Source organism: Brienomyrus brachyistius, chromosome 6 (genome assembly GCF_023856365.1).
Source record: "Brienomyrus brachyistius isolate T26 chromosome 6, BBRACH_0.4, whole genome shotgun sequence".
Taxonomy (NCBI): Eukaryota; Metazoa; Chordata; class Actinopteri; order Osteoglossiformes; family Mormyridae; genus Brienomyrus; species Brienomyrus brachyistius.
In genome coordinates, this window is record NC_064538.1 from 27451146 (window position 1) to 27466100 (window position 14955).

At 41.9% G+C, this 14955-nt stretch overlaps 1 protein-coding gene and 1 non-coding gene across 6 annotated transcripts in view; one reads left to right on the forward strand and one right to left on the reverse strand.

Annotated features, from left to right (window-relative positions):
- The window catches only part of LOC125744765 (vitamin D3 receptor B), a 30984-nt gene extending 28378 nt beyond the window's left edge, over positions 1–2606 (reverse strand). For 2 of the 5 annotated variants that reach the window (XM_049016965.1, XM_049016969.1), the window contains exons 1-2: positions 2519–2606; positions 1815–1928 (exon numbers count right to left, since the gene is read on the reverse strand). The gene's annotated coding sequence lies outside the window, so the exon portion shown is untranslated. The other 3 variants (XM_049016967.1, XM_049016970.1, XM_049016966.1) reach the window with 2 other exon arrangements.
- An 8157-nt stretch (positions 2607–10763) lies between these two features.
- On the forward strand, positions 10764–10835 carry trnaq-uug (transfer RNA glutamine (anticodon UUG)). Its single transcript has one exon. It is a non-coding gene; the product is annotated as a tRNA-Gln (tRNA).
- The last annotated feature ends 4120 nt before the right edge of the window (positions 10836–14955 follow it).

Consider the following 14955-nt stretch of genomic DNA (forward strand, 5'->3'; position numbering starts at 1 on the left):
CTGAGTCACAGCACCTAGCTCAGTGGTTCTCAAACTCGGTCCTCTGGCCCCACTGCCCTGCTTGTTTTCCAGCTATCCCTGCCCCACACACTGCTGATTACCTGGATCAGGTGTGTTCAGTCAATCAGAAGCTGAAAGACAGCTGGACTTGTGTGTAGGGCAGGGATAGCAGGAAAACAAGCAGGGCAGTGGGGCCCGAGGACTAAGTTTGAGAACCACTGAGCTAGCTGAAGGCTGCACACAGTCCATCAGGCAAAATATTGCTCATTTCCTTTGAGACAAGAACCTGGAAAAATTATCACCCGACCTGTAAATTCCAGAAGGGTAGCAGAGGCCCACAGACGGTGGAGCACATCAGCCAAAGAGCGGCCACAGTAAGACATGCAAACGATGCTCCTTATTGGCTGCTCAAAAACGTTCCTTTTCCTCATCTGTCTGAATGTTACTTTGATTCTTTCAATGCTACTGGCTCATTTTCCTAAACTTAGGACACTTCTCTCAGGACTAACCTTGCTGTCTGTATATACCAACTAAGAGAACTTAAACGCATGTTTGCTATGTCACATGCCAGATTTTGCTGCTCTGATTAATGACAGTGTAGCCCAGCTCAGCAGTCCATGCAAAGAGAAGTAGGTTATTTATGGATGTAGGTTTTGTTGTTTTCCCCCAAAATGAATATATTTTAAGTAATGCCTTGATATTTTTTTTATTTTATATATATATATATATATATATATATATATATATATATATATATATATATATATATATATATATATATATATATATATATATATATATATATTTTATCATTATTTATTTATTTATTTTGGGGGGAGGGGGGGACGACCACCACCATTATTCCAGTGTCCAGGCACCAGTGGTGTGCTTCAGGGTGATCATTCTCAGACCAGACAGTCTTTGTTTCTTTTTTTTTTTTTCAGCCCCCCCATATTGAATAAATTGTTTGGAAAGTGACACCAATTACACTTGTTCCAATGCCATTCTTTAGATTTCGTGCCCACTCAACATAAACTAAATAAACTAAATATGTTCTTTATCTGACTTTTTCCAATACCTCATAAAATGTACCTTCCCATGACTGTCTTTCTGGAACAGGGATCATAGTCCTCGGTCGGCAGGATCCTGCTGCTCCCAGTTAGCATATTTCCATCATGTAAACCACACTTTACCTTTATTATGCTCCTCTGAGTCATGAGAAACTATATCTCAGACAGCATAAAGGAGAGGTAATGTAAACATCAGTAAGGGAATAGCAGTTTTATAAACCGAATGGATACGCTTAAGACACGGAGGCAGGGGGAAAAAAGTTATTAATGAGATAAGAAAAAATAGGACAGGTCCAAGGTCTAACGGTGTTGATCCCAGATTTGCTGGCAAATGTTTTCAGAGGTCAGTCGGAAAAGGAAGTTTCTGTTATGCCTGCGATCATCCGGGAAGGTGGTTCGGCTCCGCACCCATTCATTTCACAAAGTGTCCGGCTACTAATATAATATAATATACATATGAAAAATGATGGTGTTTCGCATGTAAATACCGTGTCCCGCTTTCAGTGCCCGAACTGCCGCAGTCATGTGACACGATAGACGGCAATTTCCTGCACTGGAGCTACACGTGAAATCACGTCCAACAGGAAAACAACTAAGTCCCTAGCAAGTGCTTGTTGAAAAGTTAAGGATCGTATCACCTCTCTGCTCCCATACACTTGCCACGTCATTTATCAGAAACGTGGATATGTATACCATAACGATTTAAAAATACCAACAAAGCAAATTACAAAAAACATGACTTACCTGCTCTACCATCACCTTAAAGTCTGTATATGAGAGCTGGCTTGTGTTGTTTCCGCCACGGTAACAGTACCGCCCGTTAGCCACAAACTGCGCTCTTCGCAATCCTGCACAGATCTGCAAACATGGAAATGGAATTACTTAGCTGGGAATGTAAAACCGAGGCGAAGAGGACCAAGCAAACGTGCTTTGACCCACTTGGGTAAATGCATAACAAATACGGCACATCAGCACGAAGTTCTGCAGCCTACGGCCGTCTACATACCAACCCGTTGGCCGGACAGATAGCAGCCTTTCGCAAAACTGGAGTATCTGACATTGCCGACATGCGAGCACATCAGTCAGCAACACTCTCTCTCTATCTATCTCTCTACAAAGGCCAGGCAGCAATCGGGCTGACTCCTCACCTCTAGTGATTGAACAAATGTAACTCTGCGTTACTGCTGCTCGTCGAGAAACCACCATTTCTGCCGCATCGGCTGGCAGGCCCCTTCCCTAACGTGCACGTTACTAAGTTTCTGATCAGCATTGATCACGTTAACACAAGGTCCTCAGCTGGCTACGCTGGCTCATATCTTACTATTTAAAATGCTGCAACACACCTTTACGTCTGCGATCGCATATTACCGACACGTGAAACAGGAAAAACTCTATGCACGGGAAGAAAACAAAAAAACAAAGTGCAGAAAAAAAGTAATAAAACTCACACGAGGAGCGAGTCCTATCTTCCCGGACAGCCCCTAAATAGTTAGACATCACTTCTGTTTGACCCCGCCCCAGACATTGGCATATAGACAGATGGCGCTTCATGGCGACGGAAACAACCAATCGGAGCGCCGGCTCAGAGTACATTACCCGTTTCTATTGGCCAAATCGTCTAACAGCCGCATTCTGCTTGGTCGAATCCAACGCTTGTAAACTTACACGGGACAACGCCCCTCCAAAATAGGGGTGTGTCGTGACGTCAGACAACTGGCTGAGAGGTAAACAACTTGGGACTACGTGAGGTTGAAGGTGTCATTCCTATATAAAATATACAATTGCACAACGTTTTGCAATAATTTATTATGCCCATGCGCCGTATAGAGGTCCCACTGATGAACTGCGGGAAAACATTTTATCCGCTTGCTGAATGTATAGCGTCCTCTCTTGTCTTTTCTCTTCAGTCTAATTCAAAATTGAAAAATCACGAGCACATTACTGTCATGAATTTTACTAGCTTGCCAAAATCAGTGCAGAAGAAACTTGCCACTAATGAACTTAAGTAAAACTTTCTGAAGTCAAAAAATCTCTGAATATAAGGCAAAGGTGAAAGAGAGCGACCTCTGTTCTACTCATTTCAGCTTCCTCTGACCTCGCTGTGCCCTTCAGCCATGTGATCACACCGTGCTTGATCCCCACATGGCAATGCCGGAAGTGCTGAATGGCTCGTGCCTTGTATTATTTTGTGTACTGATACCTTAATGTTATTTTATGGGGTTATTTACATAATTTAGTTCCTTGGCTAGTATAGATATATAAAGTTAACGTGTTTTAATTTAAAGCTCAATATTTTTACTTTGAACCTAAGGGTATAACAGTAATGCCCACCTCTCCAGCGGCACCTGAACTTCGAACTTTGTTGTCTATGAATATGTCTGCGTCCTGGTGCTTGCGTGTTAGTGTGCCTGTGAACATTGAACATTTATGTTTTTATGTGTCTGTTTTTCACCCTGCTCTGGAGCCTCTTTTCAGCACTCGGTATTGTTTAACTTATTATTTTTTTAAATGTTCCTGTTTGTAAAACACAAAAGCAAAGACAGAACCCTATACAAAAATATAAAAGAGACCTGGATCAATTTAATGCTTCAGTACTTACTGAGCAAGTAAGCACGTTGAGGGATGAATGTACGTCATTGATTTGAAGTACTGGCCAGTGAATTTCCATAATAAAATACTCAATATGCAGTTATTTGTGCTGTGGTAGATGTTTTGTGGTGGTGGGCCATGGTAGAGGGCAGGCGTGCCAGTGCTGTACAGCACAGAACAAGCCTTATTTTCCTGCCTTGTTTCCTCCATTGTACTCCTTTTCCTTACCTACAGCACATCTAACTCAGAGTTTTACATAGTTAATCCAGATTCTCTGTTCTTATATATATTTAGAAAATACAATCCTCAAGCACAGTGTCTGTACTGAGTTTGCGATCAATCTGCAGCTCTTAGATTTTCGGTGGTTTCAGCAGTTCGGTGGTGGCGCTGACCTTCCTCCCACCACTGAATAGTCTGCATTGGTAATGCCATCCGCATCACTTCATTTGCTCACGCTGTAAATGTAGTTGTACAGCTCCCTCATTCTTTAATGCTTTAGGTATATCAGCGCCTACCCTGACTCTCCAGTCTGTTTAGTGTCAAGTGAATGGTGACAGGAATGTAATGTCCAGTATAAGTAAGGCATTAGGCTATTGGTAAATAATTTAATGAGAATTTTTGGTAAAACTTAAAGCAGTCATATAAATGCGTTATACCTTCATAATGCATCATAAGGTATTCATAAAGAATTATAAACATGGCTATAATTATTTATAAAAAGGCATAATGCATTACAGCCATATGCATTATGAATGCTTTATGAAGTTATCATCTATAATACACTATAGATATGTTTATAATGCAGTACAAAGCACCCTTGATATTTATACCAACCATTATAATGCATGATAAAGGCATTTATATTGCCGTTTAGATGAAAGCTTCATAAGGCGATCATAATGCATAATACACATGGCTATAATGTGCTGTGCCTTTTGATAAATATTAATATCCATCTTTATAATTCTTTATGAATGCAGTATGATGCATTGTAATGACTGCTTTAAGTGAACTATTACCATTTTTTTTGTCAGTGTAAACGTCTTTTTTGCTTTTGTAAACACCGAAGAGAGTACTGGATTACATTTTCCAGACCTTCTTTCGGTTTCCTAGGAAAGACATTCAACAAATTGATTTATCTGTTGATTTACGTGTGTTTCTCTCTTAAATGTAAAACTAAGAAACTCTAGGTCTGTCGCCTTATTAGAGATCAAAAATGATCAGCTGGGGACTAACAGGATATATTTTGTAGTAACAGTGTACAGGCACATAAGCTTATACTGATGCCGTTTGATCTGCGACTGGAAAGTGATGCAAAGTTTTCAGTTTTTCTCTAAACAGAGGATTTTGATTATTTAGTACCTGCCCGTATCCATTTCTTGGAAGTTTACTGCGGCCCTTAACTGCTGCCATTGGCCGTCCTCCTTTCATGAAATCAGCAGCTACACTTTGACCGGACAGATCTGCATCAAAGGCAAGCGCCGTTGCGCAGGTGCAACATCATATCACATGATCGTAAATCAGCATGCTCGCATCATCTTCTGCCTTCCAGAAAAGCAACTTCTATGAATTTACAAAATGCCTGCTTGACTGTAGTCTGATACCGTGAGCTACAGAGCTGGAAGACGGATGCACCAAGGGTGTGAAAGAGAGGGAAAACGATTCTGAAATCTATAGTGAAGGCTAAATCAACGGCAGTCCCAATGTTCATTAGCTCCAGATCAATGTCAAGAGTTGCACAAGAATGGAAAAACACCCTTCACTCAATACCCACCCCTCCATCATACTGCCATCACTCTGTCGGTAGCTGGTATAGTGAAGTTTGTGCGAGAACCTGTGTGCACCCACAGCAGGGAGAGGCTCCAAGCATGTGATCACTCCAATAGAGGTCACACATGGAACATTCTACTGTGTGATCTCACAAGCGGTTGGTATTTTTCAAACGTTTTTATCCACCAGCAGTCCTGAAAAAAGGCCAGAATTTTGGGGAAGGAATGCATGTCCATGCATGCTGGCATTAGGCACAAATCTCTGTAATACACAGAAAAGGAATACAACTCAGCACAAAATTTTCATATTTTTTTTTATCTTAAAGAAAGTTGCCATGTTGGTGATTACAGGCCTAAATTCCAAAAAGATATAATTACTTTGTGGGGGGGGGCATAGAGGGTGAAGCACAGAGACACCGAACTCCTGACTGAAAGGATTATAAATGGCACAGACCTCATCAGCACAAGACAAACCTAACTCTTCAACACCATTGCATCTCAAGCCTGTCCCCTGTCCCTGATCTAGCTCTTCTTATTGTCCAAAGAATCCCTGGGTGGCCAGCTTCTCTGTGGGAGCTCACTTTGGAAGGCAGCTCTGTGACCAGGGAGTGACTCTGCAGAACTTCGCTCTCGTTGTAAAGAATTCTTTAAAAACCAAAACTTTGCCTGTTTGGCTGATCATAGGGCATGATCAGGGGACCAGGCCTGTACATAGTTCCAGGCCAGTCGATTCCTTTGTCTTTGCCATGTCCCAGTCCTGTTTAGCATTGCTACAGAGATGGAAGGAGGTTGTCCTCCAAAAACTTGTATATGTTTACCAGGAGACCAGTCTGTCCGGCCTCGTGGTTTGTGGAGCCTTGTGTGCCAGCGCTAATGATACACTTCCTGGCCAGGAGTAACTGGCCTTCTCTGTGCTTCTGGCAAAGAACAGAAACAGAGGGAAATGGGAGGTACCTGGCTTCAGCTGTGCCAATCACATGATCAGCATCTGTGGTGAATAATTAACTTTTGCTGTGGGGGCAGCTTGTATTTACTGGAAGGTATTGAAACAGCCTCCTTGCCAGGCAAAATAGTGTGGAGAAGTCTGTGTAGTAAGCAGACCTAGGGAGCATGGCTGAAGTCCTAGGGAACATGACTAAGGTCCCAGGGAACATGGCTGAAGCCATAGGGAACATGGCTAAGGTGCTAGGAAGCATGGCTAAGGTACTAGGAAACATGGCTGAAGCCCTAGGAAACATGGCTAAGGTACTAAGAAACATGGCTGAAGCCCTAGGGAACATGGCGAAGGTGCTAGAGAACATGGCTAAGGTGCTAGGAAGCATGGCTAAGGTACTAGGAAACATGGCTGAAGCCCTAGGAAACATGGCTAAGGTACTAGGAAACATGGCTGAAGCCCTAGGAAACATGACTGAAGCCCTAGGAAACATGGCTAAGGTACTAGGAAACATGGCTGAAGCCCTAGGGAACATGGCTAAGGTACTAGGAAACATGGCTGAAGCCCTAGGAAACATGGCTAAGGTGCTAGGGAACATGGATGAAGCCCTAGAGAACATGGCTAAGGTGCTAGGAAACATGGCTGAAGCCCTAGGGAACATGGCTAAGGTGCTAGGGAACATGGCTAAGGTACTATAGGGAACATGGCTAAGGTACTATAGGGAACATGGCTAAGGTGCTAGGGAACATGGCTAAGGTCCTAGGGAACATGGCTAAGGTGCTAGGACACATGGCTGAAGCCCTAGGGAACATGGCTAAGGTACTATAGGGAACATGGCTAAGGTGCTAGGGAACATGGCTAAGGTACTAGGAAACATGGCTGAAGCCCTAGGGAACATGGCTAAGGTGCTAGGGAACATGGCTAAGGTACTAGGAAACATGGCTGAAGCCCTAGGGAACATGGCTAAGGTGCTAGGGAACATGGCTAAGGTACTAGGAAACATGGCTGAAGCCCTAGGGAACATGGCTAAGGTACTAGGAAACATGGCTGAAGCCCTAGGGAACATGGTTAAGGTACTAGGGAACATGGCTAAGGTCCTCGGGAACATGGCTAAGGTCCCAGGGAACATGGCTGAAGCCCTAGGGAACATGGCTGAAGCCCTAGGGAACATGGCTGAAGCACTTGGGAGCACGGCTAAGGTCCTAGGAAGCATAACTGATGTTAGCCCATGTTTTCACCTTCTGGGTCCTGCACATCCTTCAGTCCCTGTGGCTCCCTAACACGTGTGCTGTTCTTCCCCTTGGCACTGTCTGCACACTTGTGCACCACTTCCGAGTTCCTGCTTCTGTGTGATGCTGTGCCCACATGCTGCTGGTCCTCATTAGAGACAGATATGCCACCAAGAACCTCAGGGCACAGCCAGCCATACAACCATTTACCCCCCAACAATACCTAATGGCGTCACTGCCTCCCAAGGCTGATGTGTACATATGCGCTCATTGTCAATTTTGTATGGCCTTGTTCAGCCATTCGACATGTCATATTAATTTTTCCTATTACATTGCAGATGTTGGGCATTTTCAAAAGGAATCACAGTGAACTTTTGAAATGGTGCAACAGTGTGCAACATGAAGAACTTTGAACCTCTTAATGTGCCCTACAAAACTAATGGACTCTTGATCATAGCAAATAAATTAGTAACTTAATTAGTAACTAAAATGTATATATTCCAGGCTTCGTTTCAAGATCATAGACTTGGGTATGGACAGTAGGGACCTGCCCTTACTAATATTGTGGGAATACCGTGTGTGTTATGGTGACGAGGGTTTCAGGGCTAGTTGGATCCCTACCAACATTGAAACAAAACCTACGCCCTTGCTTATTTTTAGTTATTGTGGTAAAATCCAATGCTGTACTTGTACACTATGGGTAACTTCTGTACTCAGCTTTTCCATCTTAAATCCAGGCTCTTTCCTGTGTGTTTCTACACCACAATGGGCTCCAGCAGGACAGACGCTCATTCCTGAAAAACCCCAAACCCTCCCCAGTGATCTTTCATGCACTTGACCTGGCTTAACATTTTTAGGATTCCTTGTCCTCAAACTTTGGCTTGAAAAACATGCAATTCATCTTATTTTCTCAGTCATACTTTTTGGTAGCCTAGCATGTATGCTTGAGGCCAGAGAAGGGTTGGTGTTCTACAGATGGTAAATCGGAATTGACAGCGGCTTCCTCCTGCCTGCCACAACCTCATGTTATGCTCTCCTTCACAGACAGAATTAGAATTGTAGTATTATTATCAGGTACCATCACATCAATAATGATTTCTTGTAAACCATATAGACAATGTTCCTCCAGGATGTCTGGTCTTCTGTGATGTGTGAGTCAATCTACATTGTTGCTGGTCATCCTCTTCCTCTTTTACCATCCATCCAAACCACTTATCCTTTTGGGTCCGGAAGCAATGGGCACGAGGCAGGGAACAACCCAGTTCTGGATACTCCGGTTTCCACCCACAGTCCAAAGACATGCTGAGGCCAATTGAAGTTACTAAATTGCCCGTAGGAGTGCATGTATGAGTGCATGGTGTGTGAGTGTGCCCTGCGATGGGCTGGCCCCCCATCCTGGGTTGTTCCTTACCTCGTGCCCATAGCTTCCGGTATCGGCTCCAGACCCTAAGCGACCCTAAGATGGATAAGTGGTTTGGAAAATGGATGGATGGATGGATCCTTAGTTGCTTATACCTGTTCTAAGCAGGCACTAGCTTTATTTATTTATCAAATATTTTTGTCCAAATCAACATATGAGTGAGGGTCAGAGAGCAGGGTCAGCCAGTGCTCCTGGAGCAATCCAACTTTGTCATTAGATCTTCATGTTCTACAATAACTCCTCAATACCAATTTGTAAGGACTCAGTTTCACTTGACTGTGCCTTCATGTCGAGGTTCCTCATAAGGAAAGGTATTTTAAACGATTTTTGCAATATTTATTTAGCGAAAATAGTAATTTCCTTGGCTATCAACTTTGACTGGCCACATATGGATGGATATGCTTGCGTATCGCCCCCTCTAGTGGTCAATATTGTTCCACCCATCTTAGTTCTAACCATTTCTCCTGATCTTTGTCGAGGTTATTTTTTTTTAATAATGGCTGCGCAAAAAAAAAAATTTAATGCTTGGATGTTTACTATTACACGGAAGATTATTTTAACCTAGACGATAAAAACGCCGTTCACTATACGTGAAGACGAAGTACATGAAAAAAAGTGGAAATGTCCAGGAAAACACAATTTATATATCGGGAATCAAGTCTAAATCTAGAGATTAAGAGCGAAATTTCATGTTTAGTCTCGAAATACGACTGCTTCGATGTGACCTTAACACTTTTCTGTGCTTTACACCACATCTTTCATTACTACAACTGATCAGCTATATTAATATTTTTAAGTTTCAATCCTTGTGATTAACGGAAGAATTTGTCACCGGAAGATTTCAGTTTATTCTGCCTTCACGCTTATTTTCCCGCAGACCTAACCACATCATATATTATTTAATCCCTGTATACGTTAAACAAAAATACTTACTGTAAAGTTTCTTACGAATAACGTTAAACACCGCAAATAAATATTTTAAATCTCCAATAAACCACAGCATGCTTTTTGTCTTCCATGCATTTCTTTTGTGTTTAATCACTTTTCAGCCAAATGACATTTACAGACAGCGACAGTATCTGGCAGTCACCATGTAAAGTACCACGATGTAAGCGTCCCAGCGGTGCGCGATGCCATTCGCCTCGATGTCTGTCGTCCAATGACCACTAGGGGTAGCCCACGCTGCATCCTTCCCACTTATATATATATATATATATATATATATATATATATATATATATATATATATATATATATATATATATATATATATATATATATATATATATATATATATATAAACATTTGAATAAATAAGTGGTGGTTGTGTGATTTTTACGGATAGGTAACTATAGTCATGTGTTGTATTTATTACATATTACATATGGTGTTACATATGTGACAAATTTGGTACGTTTATACTTTTGTTTTATAGCATGCGGGCAATTACGATATATTCGAGATGTTAGGTGAAATTATGTTGTTGCTAATGAGTATTATTCAGTGAATCACAAGTAACTATTAACACTCCATTATAAAAATGTATTTCCCGTAATGTATCGCGGGTGTTCGTCAGTAGGTTTATAGTTGTGCGCATTTAGTTGGTGTTTTATGACAGAGCTGTTAATTAAGTTGTAAAATTCTCGGATACGTCATAAAACATTAGACATTAATTACAGTAGTATAACCGTAACACAAGTTAAATACTTTAGATGTTCCTTTATGAACTTTTGCAAGAAGTTTGCTATAGGTGGTCCCATGGTGTAATGGTTAGCACTCTGGACTTTGAATCCAGCGATCCGAGTTCAAATCTCGGTGGGACCTCACGGTTTTGTGGGGCTTCTCACTGGCTTTGGCAGAGCTAACGGTTCTAAGACTGTAAGTGACTGTAGCCGAGATCGCTGACTCTGTGACTGAAGTTGTATGTGGAACAATTGAAGCTGGAGATGAATAGTAGTAGTAAAGGTTCCCCTCAGTACTCTACTCTGCAAAGATAAGTACTTCTAAATTGCCCTCCTGAGATGTTGAAAGGTCTATCTTCTATTCCGCTGACCAAGTACAGTAACAGAAGTTCCTGAATCCTGGTCCAGGGCACACGCAGTATGGACAATTTAGACACAAGTTCACCTATTCTCAAAAACATGGAGAGAACACACAAACACAACCTCTCTTCTCAAATGTGTATAACAAAAAAAACTCACCACTGATAGGGGCAACCACCAATTATTCATCTTCAGTTTCCGGAGAATGAGACTGTCCGATCTCAGGTGTCTCTCTTCGGGTTAGCAGCATTTCACCACAACAACTAGTACCATAGTACTTCAAGACAAATTCCTAATTATCCCAGGAAGGAGTTCATCTACTCCTGCAGTCTCTGCACCATAGAGACCACCATAGCAGAATGAGTAACAATCTTCTATCTACAAGATGTTTTCTACATCTTAGTAGTTCCTTTCAGCGCTCAACAATATCCCCAGAGTAGTTCACCACGTCCCACTCCTGCTGCACACGACCTGATTAGTGCTCCAGCTTACCCTCATGAGATGTTGAAAGGTTTGTTAAGCTGTCTTAGGGGCTTCTCTCCATAGCCATTACAAACACCTTTTTTACACAGGTCTCTAGCAACATAACTGCCTTCACCGCAGCTCTTTTCTCTGTACTTTCTATCTGTCTCATGAGACACCCAGGCATTTCTCTAAAGGCTTCCTTCTTCATCTTGACAGCCTTCCTCATCACTGGTGTCCACCAGTAGGTTTCTGCCATGCCAGGGCACCAAATGCACATTGTGGCAACTGCAATGACTGAGGCCTTCAACAGAAGTTGTCAGGCTCAAGGCTCCAAGCCTCAGTCAACACATGAGAGAATTTTTTTGGCAGTGTGACTTGAATTAGTTAAGAGCATGACTGCTCTTCTGGGTCATCCTGGCCCATACAGTTTCCTGCCCATACACTGAATCCAAGTGTCCAAACACAACAGGACTAATGAGTCAAAATATTCTGCCAGTGACCTTTATTCTAGGGCAGTGGATCTCAGTACTGTTCCAGGAGGACCCCTTTCCAGAATGCTTTCATTCCAACCCACACTGCTTTCAACCTGCCACATTCATTACTAACCCAATATGGACCATCTGAGTCTGATTAAGGTAGGGTTGGAAAGAAAGCATTCTGGCAGGGGGTCCCTCAGGATCAGAACCACTGGTCTAGGGTGCTCTGGAACCATGCACACTTATCCTTGTGTTTGAACATGTTCATTATGGACAATCCATGGCTTGCAAAGAGGTCCAATTACAGTTCACCACAAGTCCTCATTTGCTCATTGCTGCCATCTAAATGACACTGGACCAGACCCCCAACATTCACCACCATTGGCTACCTGAGTATTATTATTGTCACATCACAATGAGGCATCTGCAGGCTTGCTTTTCATCGTATTTGTACAGTGTCAATAAATCTTATCTAAGATTAAGCTTACCACCTATTCCATGTCACAGGACACTTTGAGATGGGACAGGATTTCCAAATTGCAGGCAAAAAGATCGTTCACTTAAACACTGAGTTCTTCCTGTATACTAATTGGTCAGGTTTATAATCAGGCCTATGCCATCCATCCATCCATTTTCCAAACCGCTTATCCTACTGGGTCAAGGGGGGTCTGGAGCCTATCCCGGAAGCAATGGGCACGAGGCAGGGAACAACCCAGGGTGGGGGGCCAGCCCATTGCAGGGCACACACACACCATTCATTCACATCTATGGGCAATTTAGCAACTCCAATTAGCCTCAGCATGTCTTTGGAGTGTGGGGGGAAACCGGAGTACCCGAAGGAAACCCCACAACGACATGGGGAGAACATGCAAACTCCGCATGTGACCCAGTTGGAGACTTGAACCCGTGTCCCAGAAGTGTGAGGCAACAGTGCTATCCATTGCACCACCATGCCACCCCCACACCTATGCCACTAATGTTAATGTGAAACAGATACTGTAGATGAGTCTTTCAATCAAGGAAACAAACCAGTCAAAGCACAAGAAGAACTATTTGGCCAAGCACCTTTCAGTTGTAACACTTCGAATTATATAATTTTGTTTGCTACTAGAAGTTCTGTGTATCACTGTGCAGAGTGTATTAAGAGGGAACCCCTGTTAACTGTGTGTATCCTTTTTACTAACAGTTATAACTTTAATCAATTGTCTTTATATACAGTCAGGTCCATAAATATTGGGACATCGACACAATTATAATCTTTTTCGCTCTATACACCACCACAATGGATTTGAAATGAAACAAACAAGATGTGCTTTTTAAGAATGTTCCAAACAGTTGATTTGGCTACACCTAATGTATTTGCTATCTCTCTGATGGGTTTGTTTTTATTTTTCAGCCTAATGATGGCTTGCTTCACTGATAGTAACAGCTCTTTTCATCTCATATTGAGAGTTGACAGCAACGGATTCCAAATGCAAATAGCAGACTTGAAATGAACTCTAGACCTTTTATCTGCTCCTTGTAAATTAGATAATGAGGGAATGACACACACTTGGCCATGGAACAGCTGAGCAGCCAATTGTCCCATTACTTTTGGTCCCTTAAAAAGTGGGAGGCACATATACAAACTGCTGTAATTCCTACACCGTTCACTTGATTTGTATGTAAATACCCTCAAATTAAAGCTGAAAGTCTGCAGTTAAAAGCACATCTTGTTCATTTCATTTCAAATCCATTGTGGTGGTGTATAGAGCCAAAAAGATTAGAATTGTGTCAATGTCCCAATATTTATGGACCTGACTGTAACTGTTCAGCATGATATAGAATTCATAGCTACTGTTCCTGTCAGTATATGAAAATTAAGATTACATGTAACATGATTAGGTCTGCAATTAAATGCATATTGGTAAAGAAAAACCCTAATATTACTGATTTATCACGCTAATAATTATTAATTTCATGCCAGTTAAGCAAACATGTTGTTACCAAGCTAAATATACTGTATGATAATAATCAATAAAATATGTCTCTAGTCTAAGGTAACAATTACAAATAAAATATAGAAGAGATAAGACATAGTGCTAACTATAAATAATATGAGAAAGACAGCAGGCTAACTGAACCCGTAGTAACAGAATGGAAAAGATGAAATCCAATGATCAGAAAACGGCAGGAAGCAGAGAGAAAAGAGAAGGGACTTCAGTGGAGTTTTGAATATGGCAAGAGATGTAGTTTTACAAAGGCTCTGGGGGAGGGAATTCCACAGCTTGGGGGCTACGACCCTAAATTCCCAAGCACCCATAGTGGAAAGCAAAAATCTCTTGACAGACAAGAGACCAGAAAACGATGATCTAAGACTGCATATGAGAGAATGGAACTGAAGTAATTCTCTAAGATTTGTGTATAGCCAAGTGAGGAGTATAGCCATGGAGTGCTTTACATGTAAAAAGAAGAATTTCATATTGAATGCGATAAAGAAGAGAAAGCCAGTGAAGGTCATGGAGTATAGAGGTGATGTGTGTTAAGCGTTTAGTGTAGTCAGGACATGGACTGCAGAGTTTTGAATATAATGGAGACAAGCCATGGATTTAGCTGGGTGACCAATGAACAGGGCTTTACAATAATCTAGATGAGATGTAATAAAAGCATGAAAAGCATTTCAACAACCTTGCTCCTGAGTGCAGCACGAAGGCGTGGAATGTTGTACAGGTGAAAAAAAGTGACCTCAGATAGAAAATTTATATGATCTTCAAAGGTGAGAGCAGAATCGAAGATAACACCAAGGTCACGTATAGGTCATTCAGAGTACAGCTCCACCCACTGTTTTTATGCTTCCCTGAAGAGTGCTCGCGACCTGCCTCTTCACTTATTGTATCTTTTGATCAGTTTATACTCAAACCCCCAAATAAAAGAGATAGTTCCACATACACAAGTTTACTTTAGACTTGAGTTTAGGTATTG